The sequence below is a fragment of the Thermobia domestica genome, chromosome 13 (assembly GCF_964235325.1).
Source record: "Thermobia domestica chromosome 13, izTheDome1.hap1.1, whole genome shotgun sequence".
Classification (NCBI taxonomy): domain Eukaryota; kingdom Metazoa; phylum Arthropoda; class Insecta; order Zygentoma; family Lepismatidae; genus Thermobia; species Thermobia domestica.
Window position 1 is genome coordinate 136,431,178 of NC_137466.1, and position 21,697 is coordinate 136,452,874.

Consider the following 21,697-nt stretch of genomic DNA (forward strand, 5'->3'; position numbering starts at 1 on the left):
GAAAGTTGTGGTGGACAAACATGTGTGCGTGGGTTTCCTCCCATTTTCTCGTTTTCTTCATTCATTCTAATGTGAACTCTTTTAGCCTAAATAGAATAACTGGGATGTTATATCAGTTTCTTTAGGCCAGATTTTTTTAAAAATCATTTTAAGCATGAATTAAAATGAGTAAAACTGATCGTCTCATGTAGCTTGTAAAACAATCTTTTAGGTGCTCGTCTCCTATAGCCTTAATGCTGAAAACAACAACAAAACTGCATAAGAATAAAACTGCTTTCACACCAACAACTAAGCGAATCAGATTTCTCTTTTCTACGTATACTAATTGCAAAGACAAGGCTGACATTTGTTAAAATAAACAACGGATTTAACCTTCGGTATTCTACTAATTTTTTTTTTATTATTTTTCTAATACATACATTTTTATTTTACACATTTCCTTTCTCGTTACAATTTTCTCAGACGTCGCTCTAAAGCGATAAATTTCAACACTGCTCCAAATTTTACCTGTATGGTATTTTTTTTCTTTATTTACAGGGTTTGTATGATAAGTAATGAGACCAGGTCTGGAAACATTGTTTTATTGATCTGATCTGTACAGGGACTTAAAAGCTTTCGAAGTACTCTCCTCTTGCGTCGATGCACTTCTGCAATCGATGTTTCCACGCTGCAAACGCCCCCTGGAAGTCAGCAGCCGGCATGTCCTTTAGAAATGTGGTCACGGCTGCTTGGATGGCTGTGACGTCTGCAAAACGGGTTCCTTTCAAGCGTGGCTTCAGCTTCGGGAAGAGGAAGAAGTCGGCCGGGCTCACATCTGGGCTGTAGGGTGGTTGTGGAAGGACTTCCACCCCAATCCGGGTCAAAAAGGAGGTCACTAAGAAGGCGGTGTGGGCAGGGGCATTGTCGTGATGCAACTTCCACCGGCTAGCGATCGCCGGTCTTTTCCGCTTGACGCTCCTGTGCAGTCTCTCAAGGACTTGTTTGTAGAAGGCGGCGTTGACGGCTTGTCCTTGGGGTACAAACTCCTTGTGGACCACCCCCACATTGTCAAAAAAAAACAATCAACATTGTTTTCACCTTTGACTTCGACATTCTGGCCTTCTTGGGGCGCGGGGACGCAGGAGTGTGCCACTCCGCGCTTTGACGTTTCGTTTCAGGGTCGTACTGGAACACCCACGACTCGTCACCTGTTATGACGTCATCTTCAAAGTTAGGGTCACTGTTCATGAGGTTCAACAGTTCCTGACAACAATCAACACGTCGTTGCTTTTGTTCGTCAGTCAACACTCGCGGCACCAGTTTCGCACAGATTTTTCTCATTCCCAATTGTTCCGTCACAATCTTGTGCACTGTTGTGTGGTTCATATCGAGTTCATCAGCAATCAATCTCAACGATAATCGACGGTCTGAGTTCAGGAGATCCCTCACTTTTGCCACAGTTTCGTCCGTAGTCACTGTTGTCGGGCGTCCAGCCCTCTCCAGATCCTCAACGCTTTCCCGGCCGTTCCGGAACGCACTGTGCCAACGAAACACCTGGGCTTTGGATAGGGCTTCCTCTTTGTAGGCCTCCGTGATGAGAGAAAGCGTCTGAGTAGCCGTTTTCCCCAGGCGAACACAAAATTTGATCGCATAACGCTGTTCGATGGAACCCTCCATGTTTGTTGATTTTCCGCCGTGACAAGAATGTTCACAAGGGCTTTGTCCAAGGCTTGTCCGCGCTCCACTAAGGCTCGGAGCCAACTGACGCGCGGTGCGTTGCTTTGCTCGGACCCCCCCCCCTACATCCTCCATCACCGACAAACCCGCTCCAGCGACACGCGCGCCGCGGCGCGGCGAGTCTCATTACTTATCATACAGACCTTGTACATACACGTACATACTTTTCAAAAATTCGGAAAAGTTCTTCAATGTCTTTTGATAATCTCACCGATTCGTCTTGCTTTTACTTCGACTTCTTTGTATTTTCATCCCTTGCATCTGATGTTAAGTCGATAACTGGGATCGTTGTCTGCCATGCTTCTGAAACGAAAAAAAGCTTATATTGGATATTTTTTTTCTAAGTCAAAATGAAGTATCGTATAATACATATTACAAATTAAACAGTTTTACCTAGTATCGTGAAGTACAGTTCTCTTTCACGCAAAGACCGTACCGTACCAGTACATAAGTTATTTCGTACCTATCCAATCGAATTATACCTTCGGAGACTCGAGTTCAGTTTTCGGAGTAGAGCCCATGCGGATTGGGTGCTACACTAATTTATTACTCGTGTAGCCTCGATGCTGAACGGAACGCTAAAACTAAATTTCTATCAAACAGCAATGTTATTGCAGTAATAACCAATGCTACTGCTCTTCTTTCAAGCAAAGACCGTACCAGTAAATATTCTATCATTATATCGCAACTCTATGAATCTGATTTAAACCTTGCGAGACCCGGGTTCGATTCCCTCCGGTAGCTCGTGATTTGAATTCCACATCAAAACTAAGTTTACGTCTCATACAGCCTTACTGTTCAAAGTATTTGCTATCAGTATTCGAAGAATTACAAGGTGGAGTCTCAGAAATAAGATCACGATTATCAGGTAAACACCTATTCTTGGACATGGAAAAGAATTTCACAGGATGTATAGAAGGGGTCGAAAAAAGGATGTCCAAAACAAATAGACAACTACCACACGACACGTACAAATATAATAGATCAAACGTTATAAGCAGTGTCCTCGTCAAGACTATAATGTAAAACTGCGTGAAAAAAGTTTCGAGTTCCATTTTTATTCAATATAATAATAGGAATAGAGAGAACTATATTGTCCACCAGGTCTGGGACGCTTCCAGATGGTATAGTGATTAGCGCACGTGGTTGTGGTTTCGATTTCCGGTGGGAGAGCATTGAACGCACTAGGGACAGTAGGACTGCCATCTATCTAACCATAGGTTCATGTAATCTTACTGTTGACAAAGTACGCTAAGCTTGTGCTCTTTCGCAACAGACGCAGCAGTTACCCAATATGAAATATAGGAGAGAGAGGACAAGAATTAAACGTCTGCAATATTTATGATATCCCTACATTACGTACGCATTTTAGTCCTGATAAGCCCACACTGATACACACATATATATGTATGTATATGTGATCAAAAGTATCTGGACACCCCCAAAACATACGTTTTTCATATTAGGTGCATTGTGCTGCCACCTACTGCCAGGTACTCATTACCAGCGACCTCAGTAGTCATTAGACATCCTGAGAAAGCAGAATGGGGCGCTCCGCGGAACTCACGGACTTCGAACGTGGTCAGGTGATTGGTAGACACACGATTTTGTGGTAAATACAAATTCGCAATTTCGTTATAAAATATGCGTAAAGCGGGATAAAATCGTGAATAAAATTCAATGTAAGAACACTATTTTCCTTGGCAATTACAATTAGTTACCTTTTATTTCACCTTAATTTCCACTCATCAATCACCATGATATGAGCTTATGCAAGACTATATCAAACAATATTTGAGTTATATATATATATATATATATATATATATAAAACTAAGGATCCTCACTGAATAAAAGTATAATTTAAAGAAAAAAACAGAACATTAATAGAAAAAATAACTTCTATAGTGTTTTACTTATGCTAATAACACTTAAGCATAGGTTCAATGTTTTCTGGTGTTCAATTTGTTCTTTTGTCGGTAAGTATGTCACTGTAAGAGAGAGACTTCTCCACAACATTCGAAACTGATAATGTACACTCATGTCCAAAATGATTGTCACATGTCTTCTTGTAAGAATTTGATAATGCTTTTGTAGGATACTTTTAATACTGATACTATGTGTATAATCGGGAAATGAATATTTGTGGTAAATTTCATAGGGAAAGAATTATAAATACGAAAATTAGTATGAGTGAAACAAAATGTTGCTAAATGGACAAGTTTTATTTTCGTTTTATTGTTATTTACCGCTCTTTTGACAGGAAATGACATTTTTAGTATGTCTTTGCCGATTATACGCATACTAAAAATGTAAGAAATACGGGTCAAATTCGTTATTCGTTCTTACAACATATTTATAGACATGCAACAATAATTTTGGACAGGATGTACATTAGTTGGGAGACACTTTCCAGTGTTTTCTGAATGCTCATTTAACATACCGCGAAACACACTTTCCACACTATCCACTTCACCCGTAGATAGAATTTGGAGCTCGCATGTAAAATTTCAAAAATTCATGGTGGTCTGTTTTCTCAAACACGAGAATTTTAATCACATTGCATTGAAAAATTGTCACTTCTGAGTAAATTTCGTGGAATATCGGGACCTGTTGCAAATTTCGCTAATTCGACAGAATTTCGCGTTTAATCGCGAGCGTTATATGGCCTAACAAATGGTGAAAAAGTATATATTTTAGGTACACAACGTTTTCGCACAAAACTGATACATTTCACGTTTTCGCGTTTACCAAAAAGCGTGTCTAGTAATTGGGTGTCACTTGTGTCAGAAGTCTGTACGCGAGATTTCCACACTCCTAAACATCCGTAAGTCCACCGACTGTTGTGATAGTAAAGTGGAAACGTGAAGGGACATGTACAGCACAAAAGTGTACAAGGCCGACCTCGTCCGTTGACTGACAGACCGCCAGACAGTTGAAGAGGGTCGTAAAGTGTAATAGGCAGACATCTATCCAGACCATCATACAGCAACCCCAAACTGCATCAGGATCCACTCCAAGTACTATGACGGGCGTAAGGTAAGAAACCTTGGATTTCATGGTCGAGCGGCTGCTCATAAGCCACACATCACGCAGGTAAATGATAAAACGACACCTCGCTTGGTGTAAGGAGCGTAAACATTGAACGATTCAACAGTGGAAAAACGTTGTGTGGAGTGACGAATCACGGTACACAATGTGGCGATCCGATGGCAGACTGTGGGTGTGGCGAATGCCCGGTGAACGCCATCTGTCAGCGTGTGTAGTGCCAACAGTAAAATTCGGAGGTGGTGGTGTTATGGTGCGGTGGTTTCCTTGGAGGGGGCTTGCACCCTTTGTCGTTTTGCGTGGCACTCTCCCAGCGCAGGCCTACATTGACGTTTTATTCAACGCGATTGCACCTTTCAACACGATGGAGAACCTGTTCATACTGCACGGCCTGTGGCTGAGTGGTTACACGACCATAACATCCCTGTAGTGAACTGGCCTGCACAGAGTCCTGACTTGAATCCTATAGAACACCTTTGGAATGTTTTGGAACGCCAACTTCGTGCCAGGCCTCACCGACCTACATCGATACATCTCCTCAGTTCAGCACTCCGTGAAGAATGGGCTGCCATTCCCCAAGAAACCTTCCAGCACCTGATTGAAAGTATGCCTGCGAGAGTGGAAGCTGTCATCAAGGATAAGAGTGGGCCAACTACATACTGAATTTCAGCAGTACCGATGGAGGGTGCCCAGCCAGGTGTCCGGATACTTTCGATCACAGCGAATCAGTTCTTTACAATGGTGTCCACACAATTCGGCGAAAGAATCCCTGCCTTTCCATGACCAAAGTTTCAGATTTCCCTGACCAATGAATAATTTAAGAATATATAAAGAAGAAACCGTAGCCTCCACCTTCCCCATAGCTTGCCTTGCCCTCTCTTCACTGTTTTTTTTTTTACTTCAATTTTTTAAATTCAAAAGAATGTAAATTTACCATCATGCATTAGAGCGATATTGATTACATACTACACAAAATGTAAAGTTGCAAACGAAAATGTACAATATAGAGTACTTCAAATATGAAAAATAAATTACACATGCTTAGACATCACCAATCACCAAGCATTATAATATTGCTTATTCAGATTTTTTTACACTGATCTTCCCTGACCAATCTGCCATTTACCGACTTTCCAAAATATGGACACCATGCTTATATTCCTTTCCATGACGATCAACTGCACCCACACGAAATACTAAGGCCTCCTAGCTAATCTAGGGAAGATATCGGGCTCAATTTTCCCTGGAACATCATACGCGCTTAAACCTACGTCTCGTCCGGTATAGCCTCAACAGTAACAAATTATTTAAGTACTATCAATCAATCAAACGACTGTTAAACTTAAGTTTCTACGTTTTCTATCACGAAAATGTATGCATACAGAATACTACATAAGTTTCTATGCTCAAGATAAAACATGCTCATTCTACTATTACTTACGTTTCATCCCAATTAATACAATGCGTCCCAATCCAACCTTTTCCACATACACCTTATTCTTCTACGTTGGCCCTTCTTTCCCTGAAACCGCCGAGAAGAATCTAATAATAATAATTAGAAGAATCTCAAGTAGAATAAATGGGCCGCTATAGCTACGAAGCAGTCAGAAAATCCTTTATACCATCATTGTACTTCTTTCAAATGTTCAGTATTGATTTTACATCATTTTTAATTCTAGCTGTAATTCGCTAAATTGTATATAAAAAAAAAACAATAATTTAACTGATCACGAAGCAGTAATATTTCACTGAAGTCAATCCTCTCACGGAGACGTGGCTGAATTTCAAACAACGGTACCATGACCGGAAAACGGGATTGTATATGATCAATTCAATGCTATATTACTGTTTTTGGTTTGGAAATTTTGTATACTATCGAGAAACAAGGTTTAAATATGCCCAATGTTAATGAACTCAGTATCAAATTTAAAAAGTTCTAAGTAACATTATTTTTTGTTATAAACCGCCGAAAATGCGAGTGTATTCTTTTAAAACGCTCTGGCCCGAATATTATACGACCTCTCGGAAGCTGTGTAAGTATTTACACAGGAACTAGTAGACTCTAAATATCCATGTGTCGTAATCCTCAAGTACAGGTACTAAATTAGTACTTAAATTCCTTACCCAAACTTACTTGTATACCTACAATTCGTTACGCCGGTACGGAGGATTGTTACGAGATATTTAGACAGAGCGTATAATAGTTCATACGCCCCTTGCAAGACATCTTATTTTCAAGCCAGGGCGTTTTAAGAAGTGGGTTACACGATTTCGGCGATCATGAAAGGAGGAGTTTTATCCCAAGTATATTAGAACTTCTTTTCTTTCATTTTACACAGGGTGAAGCATGGGTTGCATGCGCCATCAATTTTTTGGTTTGACTACTGATTGTAGATTTTGTTTTGCAGGACTGAAGTAACCTCGGGAGGTTAATCGTAGAGAGTAAGTCCCGAACAGCGCACGAAACTGATACAGCTGTACTTTGAAAACCAAAGACCTATTACTCTCACTCACAGGGCATATCGTCGCCACTTCAAAGTGCACAACTGTCCTCATTAGATAACGATTTTCCGTTTGGTAGCATGTTTTCGGCAACAACAGTCTGCAAACAGCCCAAGAACGAGTGGACCACGTTCAGTTCGGACGCTCGAAAATATTTGAGTGAGAGAACATTACTGACAACCCAGAAATATCAACTAAATGACGTGCCACTAAGCTTAAGATGACGCGAAGGTAACTGCAGCAGAGATCGAACCGCGGAGATCCACACGCCCATCTGAGGTATGCAGTTAGCTTTGGAGTTTGCGACGGAACAGAACTTTGAGAATAATGTGTGTGACGAAGCCCACTTCCACTTAAATGGAGTTCTCAACAAGCAAAACTGCAGAATATGGGCCCAACAAATCCTCAAGATCACCTGTCAGCGTGATTTGCATAAACCAGCGTTCGATGTGGTGTGACCTCACAAAGGATCATCGGTTCTTATTTCTTTGATAATGATGTTGCACACTATGATCAGGATATTTGTGAAGACTGGCGGTACCGAATAATCCTGCACACTGGTTCCAGTACAATGGAGCCACTGTTCACACAGCACTTGAAACCAGGACACTACCGACAATTTTGAAGTATGTCCGCTTTCCAGGTACACAGATTTTAACTGGCCATCAAGTTCCCCGAACCTAACAGCCAAGAATTTTTCCTCTATGGATTTCTCAAAGAACGCGCATATACATATATATATATATGGGCCCATATATATACCATCCAGCCACCACAGAGCAGCTAAGAAACAATATTTGGACCTAGATTCAACAGTTACTGCCAGAATTCTCAGCGAAGTTATGGATAATGCACTGAAAAAAGCCACTTTGTGGGGCTGCGAATGGTGGTTATTTGCAGGATTTTTTTTTTTAAACTCCGTCTTCGCATTTACCTACAAAAAAAGTTTTATATTCAAACCTTGCGTGCCCTATGCACCACAATGTACACTCATGTCCAAAATTATTGTTGCATGTCTATAAATATGGTGTTATAGGAATATAATTTGATAACGAATTCGCCCGGAATTTCTTACAATGTTAGTATGTGTACAATCGGCAAAGACATGTGGAAAATTTCATGCCAAAATAGTAGTAAATAATAAAACGGAAATAAATCTTTCTTGCCCATTTAGCAACATTTTGTTTTACTCATTCTAATTTTCGTATTTATAATTCTTTTCCTATAAAATTTACCACAAATCTAAATTTCCCGATTATACACACAGTATCAGTATTAAAAGTACCCTGCAAAATCATTATCAAATTATATTCTTACAAGAGGACAGTTGTAGGTATGCGACAATCATTTTGGACATGAGTGTACAAGAAAGATAAGTTCGGCACTAAACTCATCAACACCCCGTATACGAACAAAATTCTCCAGGATGCACTTCGTTGATGTACTGTGAGTACTGTCCAGAATGGAGTAAGGTAGTACTTTAGTATATTTTTAACGAAATCTCACGAGCGGGCGACCTGCTCCGAAACTCCGTATTGTTTTATTTTCTCTTCTTTCCTTTCCAGTTAATTACTATAGTTCAGAAGGTATAACGTCGTTAGCCTCCCACGCTTGGACCTGCTCGTCACTGGGGGTGTGGTAAGAGGGTAGCCAATTACCACCAACCGTCTACTGCGCTCAGCGAGCCACGAGTAACCAAGCTGACACTCCCCATAAACGTCACTACAACTTTTCGCGGGAAGCCAACGACGTTATACCTTCCATACTTTAATAGTATTTGATATTTAGGCAGAATGTTCGAGGAAATGCACAGAAAACCTATAGTTAAACATGCAAGAATACTACCACCACCATCCACAAGTACACTAAGCCCAAATTATACCTTCCTCAAAATTATTGCAGTAATTGCATTAGCACAAACCATTACCATTCCTAAAGCTAACACTGAAATCAGAGTAGCAATGATAGAGTGAGAAAGTACCATGAAAGAAACTAAATGAAACCTGTCATTGGTGAGAGCCACTAAGTGGATGTGAATTCTATTTTTTGCAATAGACAGCTAGAACTATTACCTCGGCCAAGTTCGTTAATGGAGTCTATTCTTTCACATTTAACGGGTAAGGGAGATTTAACTGGTTATCTAGTCTTTTTTTTTTTTTTGGTAACAACTTGAGCAATTACCGAAAACCGAATACGCCGACTATAACCCATATCCCATACTTTTTTTTTGGCAACCGGTAAGTACAGCAATTACCTTGAACAAGTTCGTTAATGTAGGGTGTCTGCTAAACTTCAAAATAAAATTTCGTAAAATTCTCAAGAACGAATCTGGGTGCGAATTAGGCCAAACTTTCATTCCTGCGATAGAACAGTGCTTTGCTAGCGTCTACAGCCGACAATCGACAATTTTTGGTGCTGAATTTTAACGTTTCATAGAACGAAAGTTTCCAGTCTGTACTTATATTTGTGTAGATGAAACAATCCTGACTCAAAAGCTAAATTTCTTGACCTTCATGACAGACAAACACACTGTTAATTGAGTCAATCCCTTACTGCATTAACGGCGGCTATATATAGTCCACATCCCGTACACGAAAGCGATTTTGAACTGTTTTGCAACCGGTAGCTATAGGAGCGATACAAATAATAATAAACCAATGATGGAAACACCAGAAGGAGTCAATGCAAAAATTTTCCATTCTGCAAACTATTCACTTTGTCTCGAGTTACAATTAGGATGATTCACCAATGCTTGTAACTAATCGTGAAGGAAGAAAATATCGGGTTACAGCGTTATTTTATGCCGGAAGGTAATGACAGAAGCTCTAGATAGACACTATGCTGATTTTGTACAACTGCAAAATTTCAGAACGAAGACACTACACTTAACGTATTTCTATAAAATTAAAATTTAAAAATATGTAAAATGTGTTACATATATACAAGGACTGCAGTATTATTTTTTTTTTTTTTAAACAATTTAAAGGGTAAATGTTTTCCATATTTTAGTTCAATACAGCATTAAAATAGCTGCCTAATTGTTGTTGTGTGGTTTTTTTTTTTTTTTTTTTTTTTTTTTTACTTGTTACATTTTACGTGCTAGTAAATTTAATTGGGGCAGCCACTTAAGCGAAAATGGACTAGTTCTAAACTGTCCCAATTAAGCGGAATGGACTCCCTGTTTCTGAATTACTAACACTACTCCGCAACTATAGCCTCGCACGAATTATCACAAGCAAAATAAACCCAGCAAATTACTGGCAATATTATAGAATGGCTATCTTAATGCCACGTTCTTATTCAAATGGACAAGCAAAAAAACCACGAAATCACCAAAAGGAAGGCCAAGATTGACTTCTAATAGATCTACACATGGAACACATTTATTCTCCACTTCCCTTCCAGACATACATGAGAATAGGAATTAAGATTTCTGGGCTTTCGGCATCTATGGCAATATTAGCCCGTCACGTATAAGGGATGATTTTTCTTGGTGATCACACTATCTGGAGATTAGGAAAAAAGGAATGAGGAAGGAAAAACTACATGAGACCTACGTTATATACCATCCTGGTATTTCCCTGGTATGAGGAAAACCAAGAAAAATCTCCCTCAGGATGACTAGCCTGACAAAACAAACGAGAGTCCCTACCGGGTCGCACCAAATGGGACAGTTCGCGACTACGCCACAACTCTCTGCATCCGCACACACGTAAGTGATTATGATCTCTAGACGTATATTCTAAAATAGTTGGTTATAAAGATAAGTGGCAAACACATATCCAGAAAACGCAATTGAATACCATTCTACATGAAGATCTGCTTTTCCACAGCGATCCCCACAAGCGTAAAATATCTATTGAGCTTAAATATGATGTACAACTTGTCACTTTTTTATTTTTTTTAATTGAATGAAATAAGCAAGCAGTCTGTATGAAACGAATTGTCAAACAAAACTATGTAAATAATCCTAGACGAAGCCTACTGAGGGAGGTAAATGCCACTATTCTGTAAATGACAGATTTCACTATTTAAATTATCTACATTTTTATAGTATTTGGCATTTTTTCCCCACATGCTGTTAATAGATACAAAGCATTCCTAGACAAAAGATAAGATTTTTCAACAGACGAACACGTTACCTTTCGACCATTAGGTGATTTTTTTTCCATATTAAATTAGAACAATTCTGAAGACTAGCACAAAAAGGGTGGCACATACAGATCGCTTTCTTTTCCACTGTTTCTGCAGTTTTTTAAATCTGGAAACGAAAGAAGAATACTAGTAACTACAGCAATAGTTAACTGGGTACCAGAAATGGTTCAATATAACAGCCTTATCACATTTCATGAAGTATTTACATGCAAAATTTTAATTCTTCACGCATTATTTGATCTCTGTATGACATTTAACTAGTCAATCCTTTGCGCTTTATCTTTCCTAACAATACAGTGATACCCAAATATACATCGTTAAATACGTTCCCAACTGTTGGATTGGACTTGTACAGTCCGCAACAAAAAACCTGCAACATGAGCATGTAAGTTTGTGAAACGATGAAGTCTTTTGCTCCAAAAATAAGTGCATGGGAGGACGTCGAGGTTTCTCCTGGCCTAATTCATGAGACTTAGACGTTATGTTGATTCTCTGGGCTGTTAGGCGTAGTTTCACAATCAACTTACATGCTCATGTTGCAGGCCTCTTGCTGTGGATTATACATAACAGTAAGTACACTATTTTTTCTAATACCAGGGCTCATAGTGGTCTGGTTTCTTGTAAATAGTTGAAGTGACCAAAAGCACACGAAAAAGTGATCAAAATCTCATCATGGCTCTTTTTTTCCTTTGTCAATTTCTTCATTACTCTGTGTTTTGTTTCATATTTTCTTTTTTCTTCTTTACTTCTTTTTGAGCTTCCTCCTTTCTTAGGTTTTCTAAGTATGCTTTGTAGTTACAGTAAGCAGATGTGGCAGATGTAAGAAGCTTCTGAGTAAGTGGAACCAGTTCTAGCCTATTTCCGAATTTCTTCATCCCAGACATTATATTTAACTTAGCATTGAGAGTTCTCAAAGCCATGAAATATTCAAATTCATCACCTACTCCTAAGAACATACAAGAAGCATAATACAAGACGAACATTATGAACCTCGCAAACACACAATGTTGAGCGGAGCATTAACTATTACGAGAGAAAGCTAAAGTTCTCAACCCCATCTTGAGAGCTTAAGCATCCACCAACCATTCACTGTGCTTTAGAAAGAATAAAAGCTGAAGTGAAAATAAAGCTGCCTGTTTTACATGTGGCAGCAAGTACTGAAGCTTTCAGAAGAGTAATGAGTAACAAGTTTCTGCATTTTTACATTTATTTTTATATTTTTTAGAAAACTGCCAATGCAAAATATAAAATATAGATCACACGAAAAAGTCACTTTTCCCCCCAAAAGAGTAACTTTTAGTTTAAAAAGTGACTCGCTATGAGCCCTGCAATAAGGAAGTAATTAAATTAAGTTTCCATAACATTTTATAGTCATATAAAATCAAAAGGGAGTACACTGATTTTTCCAAATAAACACTGTACCTATACAAAACAGTGTTTACTGGCCTTCTTTGTAAAATAAATAACATTCACACAAAAACGCATAATCCTGCTTACACTAAGACATTTATTAAGGAAGTACAAAAAACTACTACGCTTTGTCTAGTGATGCATTGTTTTAACATCTAGTGGTGTTTATACGAAATATCACTAGTTGTCTACAACGAACAGTTGTGTTTGCAAACAGGTACTATTATGCCTTCAATACTGGATCAATGAATAATAGAAGAGGGTACTCTGCACCGACGATCTAAATTTCAGCTTTTGGGTTCCCAATGACAGATGCTTGTCCATCGCCCTTCCAAAAAGCACTTTCATCCCGATGTCTAATATCTATAGTAAAACACTGAAAAGGTAGCGTCACTGTGTGGGGACGTTTTACAGGCAATCAAGTTGATGACAGTTCAAATCAACAGAATAATGAAGAAAAACTAGTATCAACATTTAAGTGAGGTATGTAATCCCATTATGAACAAGGATCTTGGGCCGTTAACGTTGTGTTACAACAGGATAACAATTCTAAACATACCAAGTTCTGCAGTAATTATCTGCGAACAAAGAGGCATACATTACCACAAAAATGAAATAGTCGCCACAGTCTCAGGATTTGTCACTCAGCGAACTCTTCTGGGATAAACTTCACATGACCAGGGTGGAAATTTATTTTTTAAATAACTTGTTGATTTAAATAATTTTATTGATTTAAATCAAATCTTTCTCCTTGCATAATACAAGTCGCGAGCTGAAGAAAAAAATATTAGGAATTAGTATTAAATGTCAATTATGCCATTTAAGTCAAAGTATTGGTGTTGAATTACGGATTAATCCCCAACCATTAACCTATTCAATTACAAACAATGTTTCTTAAGCATTAACGAAAAAGTACAGCAACGTTTATCAACATGACACTTTTGCCACAGGTTACTGATATTTGGCAGCGAAATAGTTTTAAAAAATCGGAACTAGCTTGCGGCACGAAATACATATAAAGATAGCAACCAGGGCTTAGAGTTGAATGATATTCATCAGGTTAAGACGTATGTTATGATGTAAGTTTAATAGGGGATGACAGAACAATGGAAAGAAATGCAGAGATCTTATTAAACGCTCGCATGGGCACGGGTTTAGAAGTAAATGCTGAGAAAACTAAATACATGGAAGTTCGTCGAGATCGTAATACTGCAAATTATGGATGTGTTAAAATATCGAATAATACTTTTGATAAAGTGGTTACTTTCAAATATCTAGGATCAATATTAACAGACGAAAACTATGTTCACGAAGAAATTAAATGATGACTAAAAGCAGGGAATTCCTGTTGTTCAGTTCAAAACCTCTTGTGAATTCTGTCGACGTGCTTGAAACTTAAAATATATAAAACGATAATCATGCCTGTTCTATGTGGTTGCGAAACATGGTCGCTTACTCTGAGGGAAGAACGTAGAGAAAGTACCAGTGTTTGAGACCAAGGTCCTGAGACGAAGATTCGGATTTAAGAGCAATGGTGAAACTTCACAACGAGGAACTACATAATTTATACGATTTACCAAACATTGTTAGAGTCATCGAGTCTAGGAGGCTCAGGTGGGCAGGTTATGTAGCCAGGATGGAAGAAAGTAGGAGCGTTTTCAGTCTTCACTGCAACTCTAATCGGAAAACGACGCAGATGGGAAGACAATATTAAGATGACTCTTGTAGAAAAAGGAATACAAAGTAGAAACTGGAACCAGTTGGCGAAGGATAGAAGTCAATGGAGAGCTTGGTTCCATAGGCCATAGAGTTAGTTTTGTAAAGTTCTTATCAAGGTAAGGATCGCAAAAGTCCTCAAATTTATCTCAATGGAACCGGAACAGTGTATTTCCGTTTAATTTGTGTGATCAATAAGATTTATTTTGCAAAACCAGTCCAACAAACAAGGGTTTGTATAAACACCATTTTGTTTGGGAAATTCAGAAAAATCACTAGTACTCTCACTTCTAACAACGATTGTAAAATACATTTAAACACTGCTTAATACTAAAATTTGTACAAATAAAAGTTGACCTCACTTTACTTTGCTAACAGTAGTGGCCCTTACAGACTTACGAGTAGTAAAAACACGAGCAGCGAGCGGGGTACTGGGTACTGATTCATTTTGACCTATACACGTTCCAGTGCGTGAATCTTATCCCAGAGGCCATCCATATACACCAAGGAAAATTTTGTATTCAAACAGGATTCATAGCAAGTTAGTCTTATTCGAAACCGGACGTATACCAAGGTACCACTGTATTCTTAATTATTCTAAGACTATAATTATATTTTACATTTAAATATTAGTTTCAACCTACCGGGTATCGAGTCCGGGATCACAGGTCAACTTTGTAACGAGCATAGTTACAAAAACGTTGGAGGTAGTTTTCATTCTAAAATGGCGGAATTTCCCTAACCGCATCAGCCATTTGGGCCCCACATGGTAAGGCACTCTTATGTTAAAATGAAATTATAGTTTCCAGTTCAGCACTGTCTAAAGAGAACGTACGGGTACGCACACAGCGAACTTGTACATTGTTGTATGAAAGAACCAAAACATCTAAATCTGCTTCCCAATAACACTGTTTGTTGGTATGGTGAGGACGTACGAGAACGACAGCCTGCTGAGTGGACAGCATTGCTTTTTCATTTAATAGAACATCTTACCAGGATGGAGCCCAAACTACTGGTGCAATTGAAAACAATCTATTTTAGATCGAAAAGCTCCTATTTCCAAACACTTTTCTTTATTTTCTCTATTTTTTCGTATCTTTACTAATAGCAGTTTCTGTATAGCCCTGGACTTTTGATACATCCGGTATAAAGAAGTAATTGAATTAACGTGGTAAATTTAAAATCTACACCAAATAATTACACAAACAGGTATTCGTAAATTCACAGGGAGTTCAGTTGGCAAGTTTGTAATCAAGACTATCTCATACGAACGAGACAAAACTCATCATCACTCCTGTCAGAACTAATATGTATGTTTATTTTCTTATGTAATCTCCGTATAAATCATGAAACACTAAAGCATAATCTGTGGTACTAAATCATAAATAGCATGCACTAACTACACTGTGCTCATAAAATATTTAAGACTATACTTATCAGTGTACCAACGCACCTTTAACTCCGAAGTTGACAGAACCGATGTAGTGCACCTGCAATAATAAAGCCAAATTAGTACATTCACAGAGTAAAATGATTTTATTATATTTATGGCAAAAGATTTAATATGGCATCGAGAAAGCATAATTCGTCAATTCTAAAATACATTGGTACAAACCAAACAACGCCCCGTACACACGTGATTATGAAAAGTATTCCATTGTCCCTCTCCTGTTGGGAGATTATGTGCCTTTTTCCGGTAGGGCTGATAGGAATAATTGTGTAATTTTACGTCCTGGACCCAATTGTATGTTTTAGTCACTTATTTGGAAGTTCGGACGGGCCAACCTATACAAAGACCATACATAATATCCCAATTGTTCGCCATTTTTCCGTTTTTGCTCCGATAGTGTATCAACAATAAGATCTATATGCTGGAAAATGTTGATAATTGCTTAACTAAATTATCTAATCAGCAGTATTTATGAATCGCTTCATGTCAAAAGGGCGTAGGTGATATTTTCACTTTTTCGATGGAGTTGCTTAGTGGTAGACTGACTCGTGTTACATGAGTACACTGCAATACAGTACAGTGTAATGTGTGGGAATTATACGGTGGGTACATGGAATATTTGCAGTTACAAGGGCTTAACTCTACACAACCATGATTCGACTTAAGAAAGTGATTGGAAAATGTGCCTCATGAACAATAATTTCAAAACTGAGGGGAAAGATTGCTTCCCACTGGTGAATACTTGAAATTATGTTGAAGTACACCTATAAGTACATAGCACAAGCCAAGTACCTCAAAATACTTGCATTACTATGGCAAGATTTTAAGGAAGGACATGACAAAATAGTTTTGTCAGCCTGCTGGTATTACTTGCCTCTGCTATCTAATGATAAATTATTTAACGTAACGCACAACTATATGCACATCATTAAAATACATGAACTCAAATGAAAAAATCGTAAATTTCTATTTCTTTTACCAAATTGATCACGTACAAATAAAAATTATACATAAAAATGACACGAAGTTTCTTGCCATTTTAGGAATATAGTGGAAATTATAAAGGTTGATGAGGACCACTTTGGGCCTATGATATAGAGGTGGGAATTAACTTTCTATTGAAACTTGCCTAAATCCTTATTGAATTTTAACGAAATAGCATTTTGTTCCTTGCAATGGCAACATTTGTTACATATCGGAATAATGTCACTGCAGTTATTATTGGCAGAGCATCGTGTAACGTTTAACCTTCAGTAAGAGGGCGTATCTGGCATCCCAGTATGAAATACAGTAGTTCAGGTTTGAAATTAATTCTCCCATCTCGGAATGAAGCCTTGGAAGTTGATGCGCTATATTACAGAGGCCCTTTTGCACCAGTTAATGTCTAAAATTTAGTAACAAGGCTGCCATAAAAGTAAACAAAAACTAGAAAATCTGCAAATACAATTATAAAAGCCTTAGGGTAAAGTTATTAACATAATTGAACATTAATCTTTTGCCGAGGCTATGCAGAAGGGTAAAGAAAGGTCCCAGTTATGAAAATACTTGTCGGGATTGTTAACTGGGCTGCAAACGAAAAATACTGTTGGAGACAACAGAAGGGATCAAACAGAATGAATAAAAAAAAAAAAATAAGTATAAACATTAGGGCAATCACAATACGGGTATGACATGAAGAAAAAAGCTTTAGATATTATTCGGTGGCCCATCTCTAAGAAATGTTGCTAGGGCAAAGCTGAGCTGAGCATGATTATGACAATCCACAAGCAGATGTTGAATAGTTTGTCTAAATCCACAAGCCGCACACAATGGGGAATCTTCGCCACAAAGTAGAAATCCATGTCCAATAGTAAGTCTAGTTAGAATTCGTTCCTGCTGTTGAGATCTTGAGATGGTCCAAAGGTGCAGGTTTGTGTACATGTAATTTACTGTTGACAGCCTTGTCTTATCCGAGCTAATGCAACCGAGCAGTGAATAGTAAACGCAGATCCAATGCTGGGTACAGAGATGAAACCCTCTTCCACTCATGGGTAACAATTTTCGCTGCATGGTTTGCTGCTTCATTACCAGCTATGCCAACATAGCTCGGAACCCAGCGAAGTTGTAGCTAACATCATTATGCTAATAATCTATAACGTGGTAGGAGGATTTACTGGACGAAAAAAGGATGTTTATTTTGCACATCAAGGTTACTCAAAGCACCTGTGTATGACATGCAGAGATATGACGTAGTTTGTAAAATTGCAATCCGTTCATCAATGAACTGAAGAAAGGCACGTAATTTAAAACTATAAGTGCAGCCGAAAAAAAGCAAAAACTGCTGAGACACAGTGAAACTTGTTGAAATTCGTGAGGCTTCTTGTATGAGCCAGATGGGACAAAATAGTTGGACGAAGTATCTTCCATGGGAGTATACGTACAAAACCCAACTGACAAAGGGAGTTTCGACGCCAAGGTCATCCAAAAAAGTTCTAGAACATGAATTCCAAAAGGCCTGGCAGCGTGGATGACGAAGCACTGATTTTAGATGAGCAAAATAGAAGAGCAACAGCCGATGATGGCGCTGAGATGCTCGTGTGCTTCTACATACAAGTCGAGATTGGGAGTGGTATGGAATGAACTACTTCTTAAACGCATGACGATATGATGGACAGTATCCAATTGGCATAACGTAGTTACTCTGAAATAATGCATCCGTAGTCGCACTGTGCGCATTAAGATACGACACATTCGTAGGTCAATGCGATCAGCAACCCCACGATATGCGGAACTACACTTTATTCCAAACACTACTCAATCATCTTAAAAATCAAAATGCACCTGTTAGAACTAAATTTAATTCTCTATTCAGAAAATAACACGTAAAAATCTAGTGGATAATTAGTATCCTCATCCTCTACAAAATAACTTTCGAACGGTTAAAATTTAGTATGGTTGTTGATCAATACAAAAAATAAATACGAAAGGAGCAATAAAATATGAAACCATTAAGACCTGCTGAGAACCGAGCCTACAGATCACCAGCACCTACCAGTATATATAAACATAAGACTTACCTCAAAAACTCATAAGAATTTTCGATATGGGCTCGCTTCGTGCTATTGTTTCCACTCGTAATGAATCTGGTTTACAACAGCAACAATCTGAAATACTGAGAAAGCAAAAACAAATTCAGCAGACTAAGCATAAGCCGGATGTGAAAATACTAATTTACAATCACCTACATATCTATATTATAAAATTGAAAGTGACTGTGATTCCTATTTTTGAACCATTCGACCGATCTCTATCAAACTTTCAACATAGATGAAGTTCGACCTTGAGAGAAAAAATAAATATAACTTAACCTATCTCAATCAAATTTTTAACATAGATGAGGTTTGTGCCTGGGATGTTTATCATTTCACTTTGACGAAGCAACATAGGGCAGGAGGAGGATAAAAATAAAAGTGATAGACCTGTCAGCTACCCAACTGATCTCGATCAAATTTTTCAACATAGATAAAGTTCGGGCCTGGCACAAAAAATAAAGAAAGTGACTGACTGACTTTAGCACTCTTGACCCATCCGACCGATCTCGATCGAATTTTCAACAGATGAGGTTCGGACCTGAGATTTGTTTTGCCATATCACTTTCACGGTAGAACTTAGGGGAGGGAGATATATATATAAAAATAAATAAAACTTAATAATTCTTAAATCACCCGACCGAATTCGACCATATTAGGGGATATAAAAAAATTATCTAAAATGATCAATATTAGTGTCGAATCCATAGTTTTTGAGGTCTCTGTGTTGAACAGTGACATTTCCGATCCCGTTTACATCCAAATTCAGCCCCACAACTTGCGAGGGGGATCGAAATCACTAATATCAGTGTCGAATCCAGTTTTCAGTGATGCTGAGATACACAATGACACTTCGGATGCCTTGCCCCGCATCATGGGAGGGGATGGGAGAAGAAAAAAATATCGAAAATGACCGATATTAGTGCCAAATCCGTAATTTACGAGATCGTTATGATGAACAGCGACACTTAAGATGCTGTTTAAATCTAAATTCTGCCACGCAACATGGGAGGGAAGGGAAGAGTAATAACCGACATCAGAGTTTTATTAATAGTGAAAAGTGGCTGACTAATGAAACACATTACTATTTTCTCTTAATTTAACCCAGCGAAACGGGTAATTGATGCTAGTACCTACTGAAGCATACAGCAAGGTTGGTCGTTCTTCGGATCGCATTTACCCACGAAGACTATACACTTGTGAATAGCTCGATCGACATTCGTGAACATGCATCGTAATGATTAGACATAGTGCAACCGGTGTTCAATGAATCATGGCCTCATTTTTGTGAGGTGTTACAACATTGGAATCAGCTGCATTGTCAAAACACACCTTACAGATATGTTACCAGTTCTTGTACTAAAAGTACGTAAGATCAATTTCCTGGTTTAACTTCGAGTATACTCAAACACATGTTTCCCTATCCCAATCATTTCCATTTCACTGAAAACACTTGCAACTTCAGGTTTTATTAAGGAATAAGCAAGTTTTCTTGAGTATAAGGTTAGTATGCGGGAGGCCAGCCACAAATCAGATGAATAATGTGTCGTTCAAGCACGCTGCGCGGGGTCACTTGGTAATCCGAGGTGGAGCCAGATTGGCAGACATAGAACGTGAAGCTGCACATACTTTTTGAATCCTTTCTTTGAAGTTATATTCACGTAGAGAAGTCATCCCAAAAACTTTTGCCAGATAAGGCTCATGTCCATTGCCAAAAAGCAGAAACTTGAATCACTTTCCAAGGTAATAAAGCTAACAATTTAATTAAGATCTCACTATGTGAAGTAGAAGGTTATTCTGGAAAGCAATTGTATTTTACTACTGAAAATAATAAACACCAGCTTTTTATAGATAAAAGAATTGAGAAATTAGGCGCTTTCTTACGATCAGATGACAATTATCTCCGCTCTCTTGGAGGCGATTACTGCGGTGGGAAACTGCCTACATTGTGCGAGTAAACTTACATAGTGGTCTAAATACCCAACAAATGTACTGGATTGAAGTCTAGTTGTCATTCGGAGCGAACGTTCCTGTTCTCAGCTTTAGTTATGTTGGATTCGATTCTGGGTGAGACATTCAGTGTAAAAATCTTCCTTCGCCTATTCATTCTTTCTTGAAATTTTCCTTTTGTTTTCCCTCGGCCATCCGACAAATGTGTCAAACTTGAAAACGAAAATGCGCAATTTCTACCATTTCTGGTTTGAAGAGGCAAATGAATGAAGTGGAACCTATTCTTGAGATGAACAATTCCCAAAATTAGCTTTCCGCTCTCAGTTTCTGCTCTATGGAGTTCAATGTTTAAACCGTAAGAAGTAGATTTTTACCACTTCCGGGACGCTAAATAAATTCCAAACAACCGCTTATCGCTATACATACGACAGTTTTTGCTCTATGGTGATAAACGTTGAAACAGAATATATTTAATTTCTACCACTTCACTGACAACTTCCATAAACACAAATGATTTGACAAAGTTAGAATCACCCATTCCCACCTTTTCAGAAGAGGTGTAATAGAAGGAAAAACTGGACGCTGAGTTAGATTCAAGTTGGGCTAAACTCAAGTCCTGAACGACCTCATCTACTGTTTTCTTGAAAATCTAGTATCGATGGCAAGATTTATTAGAAAGTTT

General features: G+C 38.3%; 1 protein-coding gene and 1 long non-coding RNA gene across 10 annotated transcripts in view; one reads left to right on the forward strand and one right to left on the reverse strand.

The window, feature by feature from the left end:
• Nucleotides 1-21,697, forward strand: part of LOC145668544 (cathepsin L-like peptidase) — a 236,802-nt gene that overhangs the window by 13,937 nt on the left and 201,168 nt on the right. The gene's annotated exons all lie outside the window — the stretch shown is intronic.
• Nucleotides 367-21,697, reverse strand: part of LOC145668545 (uncharacterized) — a 66,838-nt gene continuing 45,507 nt past the window's right edge. For all 8 annotated transcript variants that reach the window (XR_014128044.1, XR_014128043.1, XR_014128042.1 and 5 more), the window contains 4 exons: nucleotides 19,054-19,148; nucleotides 16,001-16,037; nucleotides 11,409-11,527; nucleotides 367-2,019 (listed from right to left, as the gene is read on the reverse strand). This is a non-coding gene — a long non-coding RNA (uncharacterized LOC145668545). The remainder of the gene's footprint in view (nucleotides 2,020-11,408; nucleotides 11,528-16,000; nucleotides 16,038-19,053; nucleotides 19,149-21,697) is intronic.